At 39.7% G+C, this 20,510-nt stretch overlaps 1 pseudogene; it reads left to right on the plus strand.

Moving 5' to 3' along the window:
• The first annotated feature begins 6,488 nt into the window (after positions 1-6,488).
• Positions 6,489-6,588, plus strand: LOC127124337 (uncharacterized; annotated as a pseudogene).
• The last annotated feature ends 13,922 nt before the right edge of the window (positions 6,589-20,510 follow it).

The following is a 20,510-nucleotide window of genomic DNA, read 5'->3' on the forward strand; positions in this document are numbered from 1 at the left end:
TTGCATAATAAAATTAACTAAACAGCTTCAATAAAAATGATCATAATGTAATACAGGAAAGGAAAACAATGAAATGAAAGAAAAAAAATACATGTGAACATGAATTCAAATAACATTAATAAATAATCTAACTTAAAACTAAATAACTTAGAAAACTAACTAAACTCTATCCCTCTGCACGATCTCTGGCCGGAGGAGCAAAAGAGTTAACATGATGTAGCAACTCGTGAAACTGATTCGTCATACTGCTCATGTATCCTAGAACTTCGTCTCTCATGTTAGTAAATTCTCCTCTGAGGGCGTCTTGTTCTGACATCAAAGCTTCAATGGCGGTGTTATAATCAGTTCCGGGCATATGATGTCGGAGGTCAGGTATGGCTGATTCTTCGGTCGGAACAGGCTGAGGAGGAGGGTCAATATCATGATAGCCAGATGGTGTCTGAGGGTCAGATTCAGCATGAGAGATCTGGTCAACATAATTCTCATAGTCATTACAAATCTCATAATCCTGGATGGATTCAGTGGATCCAGCAGGAGTTGGGGTTTCATTCAGGTTATAGAGCCAGTTCCTTTGGTTATGAACACTAGTCCTAGGATCGGGCATGGTGAATAGGCAGAGAACTTGGTTATCAATCATAAGCTCAAACTCATCAGACCCTAGGTTTGCTATAAACATAGTGTTGAAGAGGAAAGGTATACTCATAGTAGTAATGCCACAAAAAGGGCTAAGGTCAAGCATAGGCTGACGTAATCCAATGGCATTACCTATCATGGTTATCGAACCGCCTATTCTAATGGGTGCTCGCTCATCCTGGATAAGGTGGTCCAAATTAGCTAACATAAAAGTGGCACCGTTTACTGGACGGTTCTGGGAAGCACAAAATATGATGAAAAGTTCATCACGTGAAACTGAAGTACTGTTTGGCTTCTTCCCAAATAAAGTGTGGGTCAGGATCTTATGGAAATAGCGAAAAGCCGGGTTATATATGTTTCCAGAGAGAAACACATGTTCTTCGGGCTCATCATTTCCAGTCAGCCTGCCCCAAAAGTGTTCAAGCTCTCTATATTCAAAAAGTTCTTCCTGGCTTACAGTGAATGTATCAAAGGAAGTAGGAAAACCCAAAAGGTTGGTGAAGTCTCTAATATTAAATTGGTACTCCATGTTGAACATTCTGAACTGGATAAAACCTCTGCTAATTCCTTTTCCATGGCTGGGTAGATAGATTAATGAGCTAAGGAATTCTAGTGTGAGTCTCCGGTAGGTGGTGAAATGTCTCAGGATAGGGGATGTCTCCCATCCTATCTGATTCAGCAAAAACAGGACACTCTGTCTCAGTCCAAGGGCAGTCATAGGCCAATCATCAGCATATAAACTAGGTAGCATCTCTCTAGCGGCTAGTTCTTCAAACTTTTGTTTCTGAGCCATTCCTCTGAACTTGATACCCATACGATCAATATGTCCCATCTGGTTAGTGTTAGCTAGAGAAAAGAAAACATGAGTTTAAGTCAGGATTTGGCCAAATGCCGAAAGAAGGAAAAATTATTATTATTATTTTTTTTTTATTTTTTTTTTGAATAAATCAAGAATGAATACTAAACAGAAATTAAAAGAATAATTAAGAAAGAAATAGGGGAATGATAATAATAGAATAATAAAATAACAAATTAATTTTTGTGGGTTGTCTCCCACTAAGCGCTTTGTTTAAATGTCGCAAGCTCGACAAAGAAACTGTTAAATATAATCTATGAGTCCTGGGGGCGTTTCGTCTAAGTGTAGGATTTGCGAATCCTTGTTGGTTTCCGCATAGTGATAGTGTTTCAGACGTTGCCCGTTTACGGTGAACGGTTCTGTAGATTTTCCTTTTATTTCTACCGCTCCGCTGGGAAAGACTTTTGTGATATGAAAAGGCCCTGACCATCTGGATCGTAGTTTTCCCGGGAATAACTTTAGTCTAGAGTTAAATAAAAGTACTGCGTCGCCTTGCTTGAAGATTTTCCTTGATATACGCTTGTCATGCCATTGTTTTGTTCTTTCTTTATAGATTCTGGCATTTTCATAGGCGTCTCTTCTGAGTTCCTCTAATTCGTTTATGTCAAGGATTCTCTTTTCACCGGCGGCTTTATAATTCAAATTTAGATTTCTAATAGCCCAATAGGCTTTATGTTCTAACTCTACCGGGAGGTGACAGGATTTTCCATAAATGAGCTTAAATGGGGTCGTCCCTATGGGGGTTTTATAAGCAGTTCGGTATGCCCACAAAGCTTCTGGTAATTTCAATGACCAATCTTTCCTTGAAGTGGCTACCGTTTTTTCTAGTATTTGCTTGATTTCTCTGTTAGATACTTCCACTTGTCCACTGGTTTGAGGGTGGTAAGGTGTCGCTATCCTATGTCTCACTCCATATTTAAGTAGTAGTTTTTCGAGTACCTTGGATATAAAGTGCGATCCACCATCACTGACTACTATTCTTGGGATGCCAAATCTCGGAAATATTATATTCTTAAAGAGTCTAGTTACTACTCGGGTGTCGTTTGTTGGGGAAGCTACAGCTTCGATCCACTTTGATACGTAGTCGACTGCCACGAGTATATATTTGTTACCGAAAGAGGATGGGAAAGGTCCCATGAAGTCTATCCCCCACACGTCAAAAATCTCTACTTCCAAAATACCTTTTTGCGGCATTTCGTCACGTCTAGATATGTTTCCCGTGCGTTGACATCTGTCACACTCCTTAATAGTCGCATGTACGTCCTTCCATATAGTTGGCCAATAAAAGCCAGCATGTAGGATTTTAGAGCAAGTCTTGGATGTACTTGTGTGTCCACCATAAGGAGCGGAGTGACAATGTTGGATTATATTTTCTACCTCTTCTTCGGGTATACATCGACGGAAAATACCATCGGGGCCTCTTTTGAAAAATAAGGGATCATCCCAGTAATAGTGTTTTATGTCGTGGAAGAATCGTTTCTTCTGCTGGTAAGATAAAGTAGGTGGAATTATTCCGGCAGCTAAATAATTGACTAGATCAGCGTACCATGGTGTGACAGATATAGCTAAGGTGGTTTCTACTTGCATGTCGGAGTTGTTCTCTTCCAAAGTAGCTATAAGTTTGTCATACGAGAAATCATCATTAATTGATGTTCTTTCCGGTTCAAGGTTCTCAAGTCTAGAGAGGTGGTCTGCTACTACGTTTTCAGTTCCTTTCTTGTCCTTGATTTCTAAGTCGAATTCTTGTAGCAACAAGATCCATCTTAGGAGTCTAGGTTTAGTATCTTTTTTTGTTAGAAGGTACCTGATAGCAGCGTGATCAGTGTAGACTATTATTTTGGCTCCTACCAAGTAAGAACGAAATTTATCTAGCGCAAATACCACTGCTAGGAGTTCTTTCTCGGTAGTGGCGTAATTCATTTGCGCTTCATCCAGGGTTCTGCTTGCGTAATATATAACGTGAAGCTTTTTATCCTTTCTTTGTCCTAAAACAGCACCTACAGCATAATCACTGGCATCGCACATTATTTCGAATGGTTCATTCCAGTCTGGTGTCTGCATTATGGGTGCTGAGATCAATGCTTGTTTAAGAGTTTGAAATGCTTTTAAACAGTTATCGTCGAATATGAATTCGGCATCTTTCATCAACAGTCCGGTTAAGGGTTTAGTTATTTTAGAGAAGTCTTTGATGAATCGTCGGTAAAAACCGGCGTGTCCTAAAAAGCTTCGTACTTCTCTCACGGTTCTTGGGGGTTGAAGATTTTCGATTACCTCTATTTTGGCTTTGTCTACTTCAATTCCTCTGTTCGAGATGATGTGTCCTAAAACAATTCCTTCTTGTACCATAAAGTGACACTTTTCCCAGTTAAGTACTAAGTTTACTTTCACACATCGCTCAAGAACTCTTTCTAGGTTTTCAAGGCATTCTTCGAAACTTTGTCCATATACGGAAAAGTCATCCATAAATACTTCCATGATGTTTTCGAGAAAGTCGGCGAAAATTGCCATCATGCATCTTTTAAAGGTCGCAGGGGCATTACACAGACCAAACGGCATTCGTCTATAAGCGAAGGTACCAAAAGGGCATGTGAACGTTGTCTTTTCTTGGTCATCAGGGTGAATTGGTATTTGAAAGAAGCCTGAATAACCGTCTAAATAACAGAAATGTGAATGTTTTGCTAATCGTTCTAACATTTGGTCAATGAATGGTAAAGGGAAATGATCTTTTCGGGTTGCTTTGTTTAGTTTCCTATAATCAATGCACATTCTCCATCCCGATTCGATTCGTTTAGTTATAGTTTCTCCTTTTTCGTTTTCAATAACGGTTATGCCTCCTTTCTTTGGTACAACGTGTACAGGACTGACCCATTTGCTATCAGATATAGGATATATAATACCTGCTTCCAATAACTTGGTTATTTCTTTCTTTACTACCTCACTTAGGATCGGATTTAGTCTTCTCTGGTGTTCCCTAGAGGTTTTACAGTCTTCTTCTAACATGATGCGGTGCATACAAATAGAAGGGCTTATTCCTTTAAGATCGGTGATGTGGTAACCTAGTGCGGTTGGATATTTCCTTAAGATATGTAAGAGTTTTTCTGTTTCGAGTCTTCCTAGATCTGCATTAACTATCACAGGTCGTTCAAGTTCTAAGTCTAGGAATTCATATCTCAGATTTTTGGGAAGTGTTTTCAAATCAGGGGTTGGTTTGTTAAGACATTGCGTAGGGTCCGGTGTTATTGCTAAGCATTGGTTAGATTTGTCCTCTAAAAGATAGTCTGATGATTTGTCTTCTCCTAACTCTGCTTCTTTTATGCATTCATCGATGATATCCATGAAGTAACATGTATCTTCTATTGCAGGTGCTTTCAAGAATTGGGAAAGAATGAATTCAATTTTCTCTTCACCTACTTCGAAGGTGAGTCGTCCTCGTTTTACGTCTATGATTGCACCGGCAGTTGCTAAGAATGGTCTTCCTAGTATAATAGGTGTGGTATCATCTTCTCTAATGTCCATAATTGTGAAGTCAGTGGGAATGTAAAACTGACCTATGCGTACGGGAACGTTTTCAAGGATTCCTACAGGATATTTGATGGAACGATCTGCTAGTTGCACGGACATTTTGGTCGGTCTTAATTCTCCCATTTCCAGTTTCTTACATATGGATAAAGGCATAACGCTAATTCCGGCTCCTAAATCGCATAAAGCTTTGTCGATGACAAATTTTCCTATGTGACAGGGTATAGAGAAACTACCCGGATCCTTGAGTTTAGGAGGCATGTTTTGGATTATAGCGCTACATTCGGCAGGGAGTGTAACGGTTTCTCTATCCTCAAGTTTCCTCTTATTAGAAAGAATTTCTTTTAAGAATTTAGCATATGAGGGCATCTGCGTAATAGCTTCGGTGAACGGAATTGTAACGTTTAATTGTTTAAGGAGATCAACAAATTTTCTAAATTGGCCCGCATCTTTGGTTTTAACAAGCCTTTGAGGGTAAGGTATAGGTGGTTTGTAAGGTGGTGGAGGTACATAAGGTTCCTTCTTTTCTAGGGTTTCCTTATTACTCTCTTCCTTTTCCTTAGGTTCACTTTCCTCAGTTGATTTCTTAGGGTTTTGGTTTTCTATCCTTGGATCAGACGGTCCTTCCACTTCCGTTCCACTTCTTAATATAATTGCATGAGCTTGGCTTCTCGGATTAGGTTGGGGCTGTCCAGGGAATGTACCAGTTGGTGCAGCAGTAGGTGCTTGTTGTTGAGCTACTTGAGATATTTGTGTTTCCAGCATTTTGTTATGGGTAGCCAAGGCATCTACTTTGCTTGCTAGTTGTTTAAGTTGTTCGCCAGTATGTATGTTCTGGTTTAAGAAATCTTTATTGGTTTGTTGTTGGGAAGCTATAAAGTTTTCCATCATGATTTCTAAGTTGGATTTTCTAGGGGTATTATTGTTAGCCATGGATGGATTCGGTTTCTGATATCCTGGTGGTATAGATGGGGCTTGATTTGGAGACTGTCCAGGTGCGTATAAAGCATTATTACTCTTATATGAAAAGTTTGGATGGTTCTTCCAATTTGAGTTATAGGTATTCGAATAGGGGCTTCCTTGAGCATAGTTCACTTGCTCTGCTTGGATTCCAGTCAAGAGTTGACATTCCGCAGGAGTGTGGCCTTGGATTCCACAGACCTCGCAATTCTGAGTTATAGCAACCACGGCGGCTGGAGGTGATACTTTTAAACTTTCAATTTTCTGGACCAAAGCATCCACTTTTGCATTGACGTGATCAAGGTTACTTATCTCGTACATGCCAGTTTTCGGTTGAGGTTTTTCCACCGTTGTTCGTTCGGTTCCCCACTGATAGTGGTTTTGGGCCATGCTCTCGATAAGCTGGTAAGCATCAGCATAAGGTTTGTTCATTAGTGCACCACCTGCAGCGGCGTCTATTGTTAACCTTGTGTTGTATAAGAGACCATTATAAAATGTGTGAATTACTAACCAGTCTTCCAAACCATGGTGTGGGCAAAGTCTCATCATGTCTTTGTATCTTTCCCATGCTTCGAAAAGAGACTCGTTGTCTTTCTGTTTAAATCCGTTTATCTGGGCTCTTAACATAGCTGTTTTGCTTGGCGGAAAATATCGGGCAAGAAAAACTTTCTTCAACTCGTTCCATGTGGTGACTGAGTTGGAAGGAAGAGATTGAAGCCATCTTCTAGCGCTATCTCTTAAGGAGAAAGGAAAAAGACGAAGTCGAATTGCCTCTGAAGTGACACCATTAGCTTTAACAGTATCAGCGTATTGAACAAATACGGATAAATGAAGGTTTGGATCTTCGGTAAGATTTCCAGAGAATTGGTTTTGTTGCACAGCCTGCAACAGCGAAGGTTTGAGTTCGAAGTTGTTTGCTTCGATTGCGGGCGGAGCAATACTTGAATGTGGTTCATCTTGCGATGGAGCGGCGTAATCTCTAAGAGCACGAGCTGGTTCTGCCATCTCGGTTAAAGAAGAAAGATCTTTGAGATCAGGAAAGTCTATAGGAGGGAGATTGTTTTCAGCACGATATTCCCGAATTCGTCGTAAGACTCGGAGATATAGTTCGATATCGTTGATTCGTAGATAGAGCGGTTCGCCTTGTGAGCAAGTGCGTGGCATACAAATCAACGAAAGAAAGAATAGAAGAAAAAGAAACCTTAGTCTCTACAGCGTAACGGAAGAGTTACGATATCGATTAAATAAAAGTCCCCGGCAACGGCGCCAAAATCTTGATCGCTCGACTGTGTGAGTCGAGAATGGGATACAAACTGCAAGTGCACAGTTCTATCGCGTAGTTTTAAAAGATATCGATCCCACAGGGACTTATGAATCGATATACCGTTATCTAAGGTTACTACGTAAATCTAAGGTGAAAATGTTTGATTGTTAGGGGAAAAACTAAAGGCTAAACTAAGATCTAGCTTAAATATTAATAAAACGGATATCGGTATGTAGTTCGTCAAAACTAGGGAATCAAGTCTTTGTCGGTTTCTTGGTTTTTTAAAATAAATCGTTTCAGTTAACTTTATTGGTTAAAGGTTTTATCTCAAACTCTCGCTCTGTTGAATAAACCATGATTTTATATTAATGTAGCTGTCACTTATAATTAAGTCAAAAACCATATTTTGAAAGCAATAAAGTTGCAGAAACTCTTTTTAAGAAAACACTGACCGTTTTAAACACCCTTATCTCAAACTCTCGCTCTGTTGACTTAGGTTATACAATTAAATCCAAATGCTTAACTCTCGTCCTCACATTCAATCTTTAAAAATACTTTTTGGAAAAGGTCAGAATTTAATTAACTCTAAAACTTGCTCTCGCCCTGATCTAGAATTAATGCCTAACTTACACTGTCCAGTTAAAACCTCAAACTCTCGCTCTATTGATTTTAACTTCTTTATGTCCTTTACTTTTTGTAAAGAATCTTGTTATTAAACCTGTAAGTTGAGACCGTAAAAAGATTGATTTTAATTTTAAGTTTAAATAGACCGACTCAGTCTTGATCCCTTATTCTGCTTACTTTACATATCGATACCTAGGCGAATTAGCCAGACATGCTAAATAAACAAGCATATATATCATGCATAAACAGACTCATTCCAGGCAGATAATATAAATAAATAATAAAACAAAACATTAAATAATGATTAAAGAACCTGAATGCGTAATACAATAGTCTTTGAACACTCCACCACAAGCCGGTAGGATTTGTTCTTCGATTCTTCAATTAAACAATAAATTAAACCAAGGAACTAAAACTGGAATCTAACGTAAGGTTAGATCCGATAAAAAGTTGCACAATAGTTTCCGGTGTAGAAACTATTATGCGAAAAATATCTAAATGCTAAAAAGGGAAAGGTAAATTGCAAGGGAAAAAGGATGTAGAACTTGCAAAAGAAATAAATAAAATAAACGATGTTAAGTTGCTGGAAAGGAAAAAATAATAAGCAAAAGCGTGAAAAGAAAATTGTCAAAGCTTCGGCAATATGAGCGTGGAAAAACCGAGGAGCTCTTTAGGTTTTAGAGATAGCTATTTATATTGGTGCTGGTAACTGCTTTCCGTTTCTCAAGTTCTTCAACGTGGCTAAATGCACGGCGTGGATATAGGACACAAACTCCTCAACGTCTCTTCTTCAAGTCTTCTGAGGGCGTTACTTGCGCCAAAAAAGTAGTGGAACGGTGTGACGCTCGTCACACCATGTGTGACGTCCGTCACAAGGCTGCTTTGCGTGACGCTTGTCACGCTCCCTGTGACGTCCGTCACAGGCACCGCATTGGTGACTTGTGCGCTTTGGGCTGGGCTTTGGCATTTGGTTCCTTTTCTCTCCTTTTTGCACCTCCTTTTCTTCCATTTTCACTTGTTCTTCAAAATAGACTACCTGAGACAAATAGGAAGAAAATACCACGTAATATCTCATAAAATGCAGTAAACCGAAATAAATAGTCATAGAATTTAATGGAATTAAGTCCTAAAATATGATATAATTTCGTGTTATCAGCATCACCTAACAAAGTCGGAACAGGATTAAGAACTGAGAAGATCCTAATAGCATTCATGTCCACGAACTTGTCGAAGTTAGGAAACAACACCAAACCATAGATGAGTAATACAAACAAAGCCTCAAAGGCATCCTCACTCCTGGCTTCTCCATAAAAGGTAGCTTGAGCGACAAGGAACTCGGAAGAAAATCCTTGAATTCCCCCTTTGGTAATCAGATTAGCTTTGATCAGGTCTTCATCGATGTGCAATAGACTAGCAATCTCTCGAGCAGACGGGATACTCTCTAAGCCACTGAACGGCACCTGATCCAGAATCGGGATCTCAATGAGGTGAGAATACTCCTCCAGGGTAGGCAACAGCTGGAAATCCGGGAAGGAGAAGCAATGATACAGCGGATCGTAAAACTGAGCTAGAGTACTCATCAGCCCTTCGTCAACCTGAGTAGTCAACAGAGGTAGAAGCTTCCCATAGCGAGCTTTGAAACCCAAGGGATCTAATACATAAGATGTCAGATTCCTTAACTCTTTCACATCGGGCTGTTTAAAGCTGTACTTCTTTGTATGCCTTTTTGGTCTTTCCATGTCTGAAAATTTTGCAAATAAACCCTTTAAGTTCCTTGAAAATTTCCCCCCCCCCCTTTTTTTTTGATGATATGGAGTGTAGATGAATGCATGAATGCATGAATGCAACAATCACACTCAAGGATCAAGCAAAGCACACCAAACAAAGGTCGTGGGAAAGCTCATTGTATCCCTAATATCAATCATCCATTTTGGTGGATTTAGGTTTTCACCTTATCAACACCCAAGTTCCATTGATATTAACGGTGCATGAACCGGCTCTAACATCCTTAATATCAATCATCCATTTTGGTAGATTTAGGTTTTACACCTTATCGATACCCAAGTTCCATTGATATTAACGATGTTTGAACGACTCAACCACGAATCACGGGTTTGCTGAGAGTCACGAGCATGGAGTCTCGGTTAAGAACCACCCAAAGGGAGTGTACTAGGGTTTAAACCTGCCAGACATGTTCTACCAGAGGTTCCCATAATCATCGTCCCATCTCTCGGATATTATCGGAGGAACGAATACTCGTATTCCAAAAATATTCTCAAGAGAGACTCTTATGAGTGTAGTATCGCGTAACAATCGCATCAGAACTTACATCTGAACGACCTCCGCACTACATCCTAAAAATAGGCCAAGATGGGTTTGGTAAACTAAGGTTCTTGGCTTCTAAGGCACATGATTGAACGAATAATGCCTAACCACAAATGACTTGTGTGACATTATCAATCCAACATGACCTCCACCAAGTGAATGGACTCGCAAGTCAACTGGCTAAGGAATACTCCACACCAGTCAACGAGACTATGCCATTCTCCTATCCTAGAGTGCACTCGAGTTCGGGTATAGAACTCATCTCACAGAGATCACCAAAGCAAACAGCAATTGTATATCAAGCAATTCAAACATTACAATCAATACAGTTATCCCAAATTGTACAAAAATATGTCAAATAACACATAAACAATTATCATACAACAAGGGTGAAAAGTAGGCAATACCACCAGGGAAGGTCTAATCTCTCTTCCCCAGCAGAGTCGCCACTTTTCTGTAGCGGTGTATTCGTCGCTATATGATCTATTGATTAAACCATAAGCAAAGTATACAATGAATTCGAGTCGCCACCGCACTTTTATTTATCCTAAGGACTGGTTAAAAAGCGAACAAAAACCTAAGAAGTTTTACACATAGAAAACCAATAAAAGATCAGAGAGTCTAGGTAATGGGTAAATTACGCAATGGGAAGGTGTTAGGCACCCATCACGTCCTAGGTACTCCTAGGGAGCCCTTTTCACACTTGTTGTATAAAAAATTTTTATTTGTTTTGACATATTGTGCAAACACGAATGGGATGATGAGAAAAGAATGTACAAGTTAGTTATTTTTGTGTTCGAACGGATGAACCCGTTTCCTACGTACCTTCCATCAAAGGTAAGGATCAAAACGCCGTAGTTCGGCTAAAAGATTTCCAAACATTTGTGAGTTCATTTTAAAACAAGAGCACTAAGGCTTTACGTTATCCACGGGAGAAAACTCAACCTTATGAAACAACAAGTCCACCATGTGAGAAAAGCTTCCACTTGCTAGTGAGGGATTAACCCTATAATAAGCAAGGAAGACTTACAATTCAATCGACTAAGGACAACTAGGTGAGATTAACGTCAACCAACTAGGATAAATCAAACATATGGCTAATGTATGAAAACTTAACAAGCATGGGCAAAGCCACAAAACAATTGAGTGAGTTGGATTAATGGATTATGATTATTCACAAAAGGATGGTCAAAGTAGGATTAGATTGATTCAAAGAAGTGTTATGAAAAGAGTTTGAAAAGTCAAGGACTTAGGGTCCAAGTTTCTAATTTGAAAAGAGGATGAGAATGTTTGCACAACATGCATTTACAAGTTTGAAAAGTCAACAAGTGAAAAGGGGTTTTGAAACAAAAAGGTGTGGATGAAGTGTAAAACTTCCTAGAAGTTCACCTCTTGAAATCATATAGAAGATGATTCAAGTGCGTCCTTAGGAATGGGCAACAAAGCAAGTAAGCGAAACAAAAGCAAGGTGATACCGGATGCCATTAATGGTCTTATACCAATCTCACAAAAGCAAAAGCGGATGTCGGATACCAATAACTGGGTTTACACCAACCTCCTAAAACAAAACAATGATACCGGAAGCCATCAATGGTCTTATACCAATCTCACAAAAGCAAAAGCGGATGTCGGATACCAATAACTGGGTTTACACCAACCTCCTAAAGTAAAACAAAACTTGGATGTCGGACGCCAATCTATCTGGACTTATACCAACCTCCAAAGTATGGTCATAGGAATACAAATGCCACATCACAGGGACTTACAATTGCATCCTCTCATACAACAAACAAGAGCAAAGAAGATATGAGTGACCAATGAGGTGTTACACTCTATCCTTCCATATCATGGGAACAAAAGCCAATCAATATGGTCTTACAATTGTCTTCAATGGACAAACAAACATAGATCACAAGGAGATGCAATAATGATCATATAGGAATTAGCAATCAATAATGATGAATGCACAATGGCAAGTAAGCATGTACAAATGCAACAATCAATCAAGCAAACAAAGTCATTTAGCACCCACTATAACCAAACAAGGAGGCTCAATCAAAGGGTTTGACTTAAAAAGTCCACTGGAATAGGTGAATGGCGCTCTTAACCTTGCCATTGAGGGGCTAAAGTGAAGCAGATGAAAGGATATGAGGGGTGTGCCTCATCACTCTTATCCCAGGTCAGGGAGAGCATTGAATATCAGAAGGTGTGGGAGTTCAGAAAGATGGAACTCTCTCCACAAATTAGACTCGATAGATCTTGGGTATTTACTCACTATGCATCAACACAAGTAGTGTGAGCAAGGTGAGTGACTCACAGAATAGTAGGAGATAGGTTACATATCTCTTTTCTACCAATTGCCTCATATGAGGTCTTTACCTGCTTGAGGACAAATTTAAACAATCACAAACATCGCCTCTTAAGGAGGACTTCAGACAGTTGCCTGGCTAAATAACAAGCCAGGTCTTCCAGACTACATGGAGACAAGAGAGTCTACCTCAATGCAAATGCTATACAAGCAAAGCAATGCAAGTTCTCAAAAGAACTGAGCAACTAAAGGGTACCTGAAATCAATCAAATATAATCAGCATCTCAATCATTAACTCAAAACAACGACATAAGAGCCAACAACAATGTATAATCAAACAATGCAATGTGCATAACACAAAGCTCAAGTGAACCAAGCACCCTACAAAAACAAGTTAGTTCACAATAGTCAAATGAAACAATTCAACTTGCATTAATTCCTTTTAAGCACTTTGCTTCTTAACCTGAAAAGTCAAAGTCAAACTCAAACATGAGTAACAAGACCACTAGGACAAGCCTAGGGTCCAAAGGATGGAAAAAATGTAAAACAGCAAGTGAAACATAACAAAAACCAAGGTAACTCAATTAAGAAGAGGATCCAATTGGCCTCACATCCAAACTATGCACTAATTTCATTTTATGCACAAATTAACTCAAAGTAAGCAAATGTGAATCATAAATGAGCAAACAGAATGATTTCCATCAAACAAATATCAAAACAGCTCAATAAATTCCACAAAAATTCCATTCTAAACAGAACATATTCAATGAGCAGCATATAAAGTTTCATAGCATTTGGATAAGTGGAAGTATCGAAATTAAATTCAACATGTCATGGCATGCAAAAATCAACCTAAACTAGGTCACAAACCAAGTGTCAACTTCAATCAATTGTAAAACAGTGGGAACACATGAGAAATGAATGGGACCAAAGCCAAATTGAAGCTAAACATGTTAGGAAACACTCCACCAAATTTCACATTCACATGGTACGGGATTAGGATTTTACAAGTCATGTAAGTTTGTCACTCAATCAAAACCCTAAAAATGCTAAACAGCAATCAAAAATGTCAATCAAATAGGAAATGAATCAACAATTCCTACAAAAATTCATGGTGAAACTAGACATATACAAGGTATCTCATGCAAAAAATCAGAGCCATAGGCCTAGTGAAAGCATGGAAATTAAATCATGAACATAGCATAGCATAGTGTGACACATATTGTCACACTCAAAACGATTATGTCATATCTACCAATCCAGGGGTCCAAAAATCACAAACTATACATCAAAATCTCCAGGAGTGAGTCAAGAACAAGCATGTGAAATTTCATTCAATTTGGAGCAAGCATGATTATTTTATGATTAATATGGTGAAACATACGTATAATGCACACATGTCAAAGATCAATATACAAATACAAAAAATCACCAGGCACAACTTGAGTTACTATGCCTAAAAAAAACTAGAGGAAATTTGGAATCTGACAAAAAAAATCCCAATTAATTTGGATTAAAATTGATTAAGTTATGAATTTTTGAAGTTTGATTGAATATTGAAATGTTTATTTAATGAATTAAATGATTTAATAATTAGCGAATGGCATTTTTGTAATAAACGCGTCCAGTACCAAAACGACGCAGTTCAATTTTAATGCGTTGGCGGCGTACTATTGGTCAGGCGCGGCGGGAAACTCATTTTTGAATGGCCAGGCGAATGATTTGGATCAAACACGGGACTTTCCAGAATTTTGAAGGAGTTCATCGCGTTCTTGATTCCAGATTCGGTTATGAGCGTTTCTCAACCAAAATGAATAAATCTTATACCGTTCTCTCCGTCTCTCAGCGTAGATCAAGGATATGGCCATGGTTTTGTCTATAAGTCAATGTATACAAAGATCCACTCAAGAAAAGTTTTACTACACAAACTTCAAATCCAAAGATCTTGATGCATAGTGGATGAAATCGCATGGTTCAAACGTCAAAATGATCTACGTTCCAGGCACTATTGAATCCATATAACAATTGCAAGAATCGAAGACATTGAAATCTTACCTCTTGATGAACCAACTGTGAAATCCGTGGCTGTTTTGCTCCAATTCTTGAAAACAGAGGAAGTACAATGATTATGAAGGTGATTGGTGAAGAAATTTCAGCTCAAGAGTGCATGGATCCGTAGATTTTTGCAGCTGCCATTGATGTTCAAGGCTTGGACAGTTGAAGTTTTCACGTGTTTCTTGCTTCAATTACCAAAAACAGAAATCATCCAAGACTTGCAGAGGAAGAATCAAGCATCAACTAGCACAAGCATTAGCAAATTCTTGAAGAATTGATGGAAAAAGTGAAGATGAAACGCTGAGAATTTTGAGAGAATTTGTGATTTTTTTGGATTGGATCTGAAAAAGTGATTATTGGTCCTTGCAATTCTGTTAGAGTTAAGCTTTTATACTTGCCCTTAATCCAACAATTAATCATAGTTAAGCAAAATTTGGTGATTAGTGAAAATGAGCTTGTAATGCACTTTGGCCTTTTTGCCCTTGATGACTAGAACCAATGTAACAGTGATTTTCCACCTTGAGCAAGTCATAAATCATATTTGGAAGCTATTGGAATTGGTCCCATGTCAAAATTCTTTGTATTTTGAAATTTGGACCTTTTTGCCCTTGGCTTTTTAATTGGTCCACTTGAAAAATGACCTTTTTATGTGAAGGCTTTTGGCAAAATGTGATGATGGATTTGGATAGCACACATCAAATTTCGTTTGCTCAAAGAAGAACCATCCAATTTGGCCATTCCATGTGAAAGTTATGCCACTTTGAATTTAGGCATTTTTGGAAAATGATTTGACCATATCTTGCCAACCATAAATGGGAAATGAGTGTTCTTGGACTTTTTGGAAAGGCAAGAACAAGATCTTCAACTTTCATGTTGGACAAATTTTGATTTGAAGCTTGGTTCATGATGTAATTTTGAGGAGCATAACTTTCCATTTTGGGCAGGTGAAAATTACAGGTCATTTCCATTTTGGGAAACTTTTTGTTTGACTTCAAATTTTTCAACCTTGATCTTTGAAATGCCAAATGAAGCTTATATGGACATGAATAAGACATTTCCAACCATCTCACACCTTCCAATTCCTGATTAAATGCACAGTTGACCACAGTTGACCACAGTTGACTTTTCTAGGGTTTGGGTTGACTGATGAATGTTCTGATGAATTCCAAGCCTTTTCTCTTGAGATCTTGATACCAAATGATACCACAAGTCATATGAACCTCTTATGAATGATCATGGTGCCCAAATTCTTCAAGAATGGTCACCATCTATCCCAATGACTTACTTTTGACTGATTAACTGATGATTGCTTCAGCTGTAAGAAACAAGGTTAAATGACAATATTTTTGTACTTTTGGTTAGTAAACATATGAAAAACAATGACATACAAATGCAATACATGCTTGGTGATCAAGAACCACACTCATAAGGCACCCACCCACTAGGAGGGAAGCAAAGACATGCAATGATCCTTGAGGCTATGATATGATATGATATGAGCCATGAGGGATCTTAGGGCAAAAATTGGGGTCTTACAGGTTCTTCTTCACATTAGGGCCTACGTCCTCAAAACATAAAATACCACACCTCACAAGGTCTTGAACCTTGGTCTTCAAAGGGTAATAATTCTCCACGTCGTGACCGGGAGCACCAGAATGGTAAACACAATGTAACTCAGGCTTATACCACAACTGGGGGTTAGCAGGTATAGCCGGTGGGTCTCTCGAAGTAATCAACTTCCTTTCTATCAAAGAGGGATATAACTTTACGTACGTCATAGTAATAGGATCGAAGGTGACCCTTTTCCTCTCGTAACTCGTGTTGGTTTGATTACCGTTTCGAGGCTGGTAGGCCTGTTGCTGCGGTCGGTGCTGTTGTTGCTGATATTGCGGATGTGGTTGCTGATTATTACTATGTTGCTGATACTGTTGATTGTCTCTGAAAATAGGTGCTATATGAGCCACCTGGTGCTGGTTATTGGCGGGACGCACAGTCTTCCTCCTCACAGAGGGTCTTCTTGGTTTCTCATGGGAGATCACAGCATGTGCCTCTCCATCTTTCTTCTTTACAAACGCCCCATAACGTTTGGCAGAAGAGCCTTCTTCTCTGGTTAACAGTCCTTCACGGACCCCTTCTTCTAGACGCATCCCCATATTCACCATCTCGGTGAAGTCAGAAGGAGCGCTAGCAATCATCCGCTCATAATAAAAAGAACTTAAAGTCTTCAAAAAGATCTTAGTCATCTCTTTCTCTTCTAGCGGAGGCACGATCTGTGCTGCCACCTCTCGCCACCTCTGGGCGTACTACTTAAATGTTTCTTTATCCTTTTGGGACATGGCTCTCAATTGATCTCTATCGGGAGCCATATCCATGTTGTACTTGTACTGCTTGACGAAGGCCTCGCCGAGATCATTGAAGGATCGGATGTTCGCGATGTCTAAACCCATGTACCAACGCAAAGCGGCACCGGACAGATTGTCCTGAAAGTAGCGGATGAGTAGTTGGTCATTATCGGTTTGAGTCGACATCTTCCTGGCATACATGACCAGGTGGCTGAGAGGACACGTATTTCCTTTATACTTTTCAAAATCAGGGACCTTGAATATCACAGGGATCTTCACATTTGGAACCAAGCAGAGTTCGGCAGCAGACTTGCCGAAAAGATCCTTCCCTCTGAGAGTTTTCAATTCCTTGCGAAGCTCAAGAAATTGATCGTTAATAGCATCCATCTTCTCATAATCATATGGACCCTCAGACGGCTCAAAATGATAGATGGTGTCGTCTACCCTGGGCAAAGTATGCACGACAGGAGGAGGAACGGCAAGGACCGGGCTAGATGCCGACAGAGAAGCAAAGGTAGGAACAGGACCCTCAGGCATGAAATTGGGAGGCATACCCCACGGGAACCCGGTTGGCATGGCTGTTGGAACAAAGTGTGCACTAGCAGCGGGCACAGTAGAGGAGACAATCTCAGAGATAACTGTCCTCTGGGGAGGAGTTGAAGGTGTCGGAGTAGATTGGCTCTGAGCAGCCATGAATGGCTCCATTAGGGCAGTTAATCTGGCCACTGCCTCTTTCAGCTCGCGGTTCTCTTGCTCTAAGTGATCCATTAGTCTTGAAATATTGGCTCTAGTGTAGTACCGTTGAGTCAGCTTGTCTTCAAAATAAATGAAGGACACAGAGTTAGGCCACAGGGTAAGGGACCGGAAACAAAACCTGCTTATGCATATGATGCATGCAATGCTTGTGCATATGATTTGTTTTTTATTTCAAAGGAACTTTAGAGTTTTATTTACAAATTTTGGAAATATTAAGCATTTTATCACATATGGAAATATCTCATTGTCGCATTACGCGAAAAAATCGGCGGGAAAAGAAAAACAACAGAGCCGCCACCGTGCGTTATTTATCCCAAAGGAGGGAAAGGAAACGCTCAGAGTAAACCTGGAAAAAGCATGGTCTCGCGACCAAAGAGAATGGGATCGGGAGTCGGTTATGCGAAGGGAAGGTATTAGCACCCCTACGCATCCGTCGTACTCGACGGGATCCATGCACAATAGGGAGGAAATGGTTGCTAAAACACTGCTCACACAATCATCTACACAGGCTGAAAGAGACACAAGAAAACAAACAAGACTGACTCGGCAGGATATCGCATCCTGGGCCTACTTAGTCTATCAAGCATAGACATCAGAGTCAAAGTAGTTCGACCCGGGGAAAACAACACATGCTCGCTAGGATGTCGCATCCTATGCATACATATCTTCTTGGACGAAGAAGAATCAGAGCATTCGTAGCTCCGCTCACACACGCAGACAAAACCACACAGGCAAACGTGGAATCCGAATGCCAATCGCTGGACTTACATCAGATTCCGAACCAAAACGCACCCACACTGGAAACCAGATGCCACTTGATGGACTTATACCGGACTCCAAGCACACAACAAGAGGAAGGGTCTCGATTGCAACTAGGGCAAGAGAAGGGGAAGGTCTCAATCGCAACGAGGGCGAGAGAAAAGAATTAGTGTTAGTCGTTAGTCAAACTCGACAAGACATTGCGGCTCGTGCCTACGTATCTCATCTGGACATGAGAATCAGAGTTGCCGTAGTTCGGCTAAGCTATTCCTGTTGGTTTGTGTTTTTTAAATGGACAACGTCACTGCGCAATCTACCGGATGCTCGACCTTTGGAGACTTACTCACCTGTAGTAGAAGGAGTTGACGTATCCTTAAGAGGGGATAATGTTTGTTTGTGTTTTAGGAAAGCTCAAGCAAGAAAGGAAGTCCTATACGAAGGAACCGTGCTACCTTAATTGACATGCAAACGAGACTACGCGGACTCTAGCAAACCTAGGGGATACAATCACACCACACAAATACATACAGCATGAAATAAACACACCAACAAGGGGCTCAAACATCAAGGCTAGGCTTTAGTCGAGGGGTCATGTCAACCTCGACAAACAAGCGTCTGTATCAAGGTGAGATTAGCTCTTAACCTTGACATTGAGAGTTAAGGTGAAGCTGATGAAAGGTGAGTGAAGATGAGACTTCACAGCTCTTATCCCTGGCCAGGGAGAGCTTCAGACAATGAAGTGTGGGTCCAGAAAGTGGGAACCCTTCTACACTTAAGACACGGACTCAACTGTACAACTGTACAAGATCTTGGGTTACTGTCCTCAATGCGTCAACACAGTGGTGTGAGCAGAGGGACGACTCAACAGAATAGCGAGAGATAGATTGTGTATCTCTTTTATCCGCCAATTTCCTCATAGAGGTCTTTACCTGCTTGGGGACAAAAAGTAAACAAGCACAAACATCGCCTCTTAAGGAGGACTTTAGACAGGTGCCTGGCCAAGTAACAGGCCAGGTCTTCCAGACTACATGGAGACAAGAGAGTCTACCTCAATGCTTAAGCAAATCAAAGCAAGCTAGTTCTCAAGGAACTAAAGCGACTATGGTACCTGAAATCAATCAAATACAGTCAGTATACCAACCACAAAGTCAAAACAGACAAATTATGAACCAACAGACAACACAATCAATCACATGTGCAAAGCACAAACTCAAATGAAATGAGTTAGCATCCTACAAAACAAACCAAGTTAGTTCATCACAATCAAATAAACCAAACTCAATCAACTTGAATTAAACTCTTCAAAGCATTTTGCTTCTTAACCTGAAAAAAACAACTCAAAGGTGAGAAGTAAGACCACTAGGACAAGCCTAGGGTCAAAAGGAGGTGAAAAATTCAAAACAGCAAGTGAAAATTGATCAAAACCAAGATTAATCAAACAAGAATAGAATCTAATTGGTCTCACATCAAAACTATGCACCAAATCCATTTCATACACAATTTAGGCCAAAGTAGGCAAGTGTGAACCACATATGAGCAAACAGAATGATTACAATCAAATCAATACCAAAACAGCTCAATAAATTCCACAAAAATTCCAGCCTAAACAGAACACATTGAATGAGCAGCATATCAAATTTCATGATATTTGGACAAGTGGAAGTAAGGAAATTAAAATCAGGAAGTCATGGTATGCAAATACAACTTCAAACAAGACCACAAATCATGTGCCAACTTCAAATGAACACCAAACAGTGGAAACAAATGATAAATGAATGGGACCAAAGCCAAGATGAATTTAAACATGTTAAGAACCAATCCACCAAATTTCATCTTCATATGATAAGGAATGAGAATTTTACAAGTCATGTAAGTTGATCACTCAAGAAAAGTTCACAAAATGGTAAACAGCAAACAAAAATACCAATCAAATAGGAAATTGATCACCAAATCCTACAAAAAATCATGATTAAACTAGACATACAGATGTAATCACATGCAAAAATCCAGGGCAAATGACATAGCATAGCCATGGAAACAAAATTCAAGAACATGGCATAACATAGTGTGACACAAATTGTCACACTCAACTTGATCACGTCATATCTC

This window comes from Lathyrus oleraceus, chromosome 2 (genome assembly GCF_024323335.1).
Source record: "Lathyrus oleraceus cultivar Zhongwan6 chromosome 2, CAAS_Psat_ZW6_1.0, whole genome shotgun sequence".
NCBI lineage: Eukaryota > Viridiplantae > Streptophyta > Magnoliopsida > Fabales > Fabaceae > Lathyrus > Lathyrus oleraceus.